Here is a 4,374-nt window from a genome sequence, read left to right as displayed (position 1 = left end):
TGGTGCGCTCGAAGCCATACCTCTTTGTTGGGCTGTGTCTTATCTGTATTTCAGTGTGTGTGTGTGTGTGTGTGTGTGTGCGCGCGCGCTTATGGCCCATGTGGCCCATGTGTCCCATGTGGCCCATGTAACCCTGCAGCCTATATATGTGCTGCCCCCTTGTACAGGAAACCCTAACTCCAATAGAATACAATACCAGGCCATCTTTCTATCCCAGCCGCCACCCCTCTCTCCCCTGATTCTACATGGTGTCAGAGCTTGGGTTCCCAACCCCAACAGTGGTGATGGTGGTTGGCTGGTTGTGCTTGCTGGCGATTGTCTGAGAGGAGAAGGCTTGTGTGGAAGAAGGAGAGGTGGAATCCCAGATCTGAGGGGAGGAGGTAGTAGAGAGGTGAAAGTGGGGAGCAGTGGTTGCTGGAGGTTGCTAGTGGTGTGATTCAAGATTGGAAAGATGGGGGACAACCAGGGGTTGGTAAAGGCATTGGAGAAGCTAGCTGAGCTCATCACTGTCAAGGCGGAGGGTGTGGCTTCCTCAGGTGCGCTTGTTCCTCAGCCTGAGGTGATACAGAAAATAGAACTGATGCCAAATGAAATCAAGATGGAAGGGGTCACAAACTACCTAAGCTGGTCCAGAAGGGCATTGCTAATATTGAGGACAAAGGGGCTGGAAGGCTATGTCAGAGGGGAAGTAGATGAACCGGCGAACAGGGCAAGTGAAGAGTGGAAGAAGTGGAGTGTCATTGACTCTCTGGTGGTGGCATGGCTGCTGAACTCCTTGACCCCATCCATTGCAGCAGCCGTGGAGACTCTTCCCCATGCAGCAGAGGTATGGAAAACCCTGGAAACATTGTACTCCGGGAAAGGGAACATAATGCTTATGGCGCAGATTGAGGATAGAGTAAATGAGCTAAAACAAGGGGATAAGTCGGTGATGGAGTATGTAGCAGAATTGCAGCATTTGTGGGCTGACTTAGACCACTATGATCCACTAGAGTTACCACATTCAGAATGTATAGTTGCTACTAAGAAGTGGGTAGAGCGTAGGAGAGTGATGAAATTCTTGAAGGGACTTAGCTCATAATTTGAAGGAAGGCGTGCTGGGTTGTTTCATCAGCCAAAGCTCCCCTCGCTTGAGGAGGCAGTTGCAGCAATGGCACAGGAGGAGGTCTGGTTGAAGTTGACCAGGACTAGAGAAGCGAATGCATCTCGCTCAGCATTTACTGTGTCTGAATGGAAGGAGACAAGAGAGTGCTTCAACTGTGGAGAGAAAGGTCACATAAGCATCAATTGCACAATACAACACAGAGAAATACATGGTAGGGGAAGAGGTTACGGCCGAGGTGGATACCGGGGAGTTAGAGGCAGAGGTAACTCGAGGGGTTCAAATTATTCCAGTGGCTTCAAAGCAAACTTGACTAACTTGGCAACGCAAGAAGAAGGGACGTCAACAACCTCTCAAGGGGAGTCGAAGAGTAGAAGCCAGGAGGACAACACCTTTGGGAACTTTGCCCACTTTGTCTACACAGGGGAAGGTAACTTTGCAAATGCATCTATATCCACACATGATTTCCTTCCAGATTAGATATTAGATTCTGGAGCATCCAAGCATGTTGCGGGTACCTCAACTGAGTTTGAATCATATACTCAGTACCCAATTACACATTGTGAAGCAATACAAACTGTTGATGGCACCTCACAACCGATTAATGGAGTTGGATCAGTTCAATGTACACCCACTATTAAATTATCTGATGTATTACATGTTCCAGCTTTTCCTGTGAACTTGCTTTCTCTAAGTGCTTTGATTGATCAGATAGATTGCCGAATAACTCTTGATAAGAAAATATGTTTGATTCAGGAGAGGATGACTGGAAGGAAACTTGGGACAGGAACTAGGCGTAGTGGATTGTGGTATATGGATCGTGATGTGTCTAGGTCTGGTGCTAGTCCTATTTTGGATGTATTAGTTGGAGTAAGTGAGACAATGGCGATGATCCATCACTGTCGCATGGGGCATATGGCTTTTGATAAGATGAGTAAGATGTTTCCTGATGTAATGCGTGGAGTAGACAAGAGTAAGCTTGTGTGTGATGCATGTGAATATGCAAAGCACACAAGAATCTCATATTTGAGTAAGGGGCTAAGGAGTATATCCCCGTTTATGCTGATTCACTCTGATGTGTGGACATGTACTGTTGTTTCTGTTAGTGGAATGAAATATTTTGTGACATTTATAGACTGCCACACTCGCATGACTTGGGTGTACCTCATGCGACATAAAGATGAGGTATTCCAATGTTTTCAGGAGTTTTATGCCTATGTGTGAAACCAATTTAATGTGCAGGTGCAGGTGATCAGATCTGACAATGGAACTGAATATGTAAACAAGCAATTTGGAGGTTTCCTGTCAGCACAAGGCATAATGCACCAAACATCATGTCCAGATACCCCTGCTCAGAATGGTGTTGCAGAAAGGAAAAACCGACACATTTTAGAAGTGGCTCGATCACTTATGTTCACCATGAATGTGCCAAAATTCTTGTGGAGTGAAGCTGTCATGACTGTAACATTCCTGATCAACCGGATGCCTTCAAAAATGCTTGGTATGAAGTCCCCATGTGAGATGCTATTTGGGGAGAACAAATTCTCAGTTCCTCCGAAGTTATTTGGGTGCACCTGCTTCGTTAGAGATCACAGACCAGCAGTGGAAAAGCTGGATCCACGAGCTGTAAAATGCATATTTGTTGGATATCCTGCAGGGCAGCGAGGCTATAAGTGCTGGAGTCCTGCTGAAAGGCGCACATGTGTAAGTTGTTGGGTAACGTAGTAATTTCAAAAAAAATTCCTACGCACACGCAAGATCATGGTGATGCATACCAACGAGGGGAGAGTGTGATCTACGTACCCTTGTGGACCGACAGCGGAAGCGTTAGCACAATGCGGTTGATGTAGTCGTACGTCTTCACAGCCCGACCAATCAAGCACCGAAACTACGGCACCTCCGAGTTTGAGCACACGTTCAGCTCGATGACGATCCCCGGACTCCGATCCAGCAAAGCGTCGGGGAAGAGTTCCGTCAGCACGATGGCGTGGTGATGATCTTGATGTTCTATCGTTGCAGGGCTTCGCCTAAGCACCGCTACAATATTATCAAGGATTATGGTGGAAGGGGGCACCGCACACGGCTAAGAAAATGATCACGTGGATCAACTTGTGTGTCTAGGGGTGCCCCCTGCCCCTTTATATAAAGGAGCAAGGGGAGGAGGCCGGCCGGCCCCTATAGGCACGCCAGGAGGAGTCCTCCTCCTAGTAGGAGTAGGACTCCTACTAGGAGGGGGAAAGAAGTGGGGAGGGAGAAGGAAAGGGGGGCGCCGCCCCCCTCTCCTAGTCCAATTCGGACCAAGGGGGGAGGAGGCGCGCGGCCCACCCTGGCGCCCTTCTCTCTCTCCACTAAGGCCCATATGGCCCATTACTACTCCCGGTAGGGTTCCGGTAACCCTCCGGCGATCCGGTTTTCTCCGAAATCACCCGGAACACTTCCGGTGTCCGAATATAGCCGTCCAATATATCAATCTTTATGTCTCGACCATTTCGAGACTCCTCGTTATGTCCGTGATCACATCCGGGACTCCGAACTAACTTCGGTACATCAAAACTCATAATCATAATAACTGTCATCGAAACCTTAAGCGTGCGGACCCTACGGGTTCGAGAACAATGTAGACATGACCGAGACATGTCTCCGGTCAATAACCAATAGCGGAACCTGGATGCTCATATTGGCTCCCACATATTCTACGAAGATCTTTATCGGTCAGACCGCATAACAACATACGTTGTTCCCTTTGTCATCGGTATGTTACTTGCCCGAGATTCGATCGTCGGTATCTCAATACCTAGTTCAATCTCGTTACCGGCAAGTCTCTTTACTCGTTTCGTAATACATCATCTCGCAACCAACTCATTAGTTGCAATGCTTGCAAGGCTTATGTGATGTGCATTACCGAGAGGGCCCAGAGATACCTCTCCGACAATCGGAGTGACAAATCCTAATCTCGAAATACGCCAACCCAACATTTACCTTTGGAGACACCTGTAGAGCTCCTTTATAATCACCCAGTTACGTTGTGACGTTTGGTAGCACACAAAGTGTTCCTCCGGCAAACGGGAGTTGCATAATCTCATAGTCATAGGAACATGTATAAGTCATGAAGAAAGCAATAGCAACATACTAAACGATCGGGTGCTAAGCTAATGGAATGGGTCATGTCAATCACATCATTCTTCTAATAATGTGATCCCGTTGATCAGATGACAACACATGTCTATGGTTAGGAAACATAACCATCTTTGATTAACGAGCTAGTCAAGTAG

General features: G+C 47.5%; 1 long non-coding RNA gene across 1 annotated transcript; it reads left to right on the top strand.

Annotated features, from left to right (window-relative positions):
* The first annotated feature begins 1,338 nt into the window (after positions 1 to 1,338).
* LOC123082771 (uncharacterized) lies at positions 1,339 to 2,169 on the top strand. The gene is made up of 2 exons (XR_006439112.1): positions 1,339 to 1,532; positions 1,859 to 2,169. It is a non-coding gene; the product is annotated as an uncharacterized lncRNA (long non-coding RNA).
* Positions 2,170 to 4,374: the final 2,205 nt, after the last annotated feature.

The sequence above is a fragment of the Triticum aestivum genome, chromosome 4A (genome assembly GCF_018294505.1).
Source record: "Triticum aestivum cultivar Chinese Spring chromosome 4A, IWGSC CS RefSeq v2.1, whole genome shotgun sequence".
Lineage (NCBI taxonomy): Eukaryota > Viridiplantae > Streptophyta > Magnoliopsida > Poales > Poaceae > Triticum > Triticum aestivum.
The sequence above is the reverse complement of the archived record's forward strand: the minus strand, read 5'-3'. Positions and strand labels throughout refer to the sequence as shown.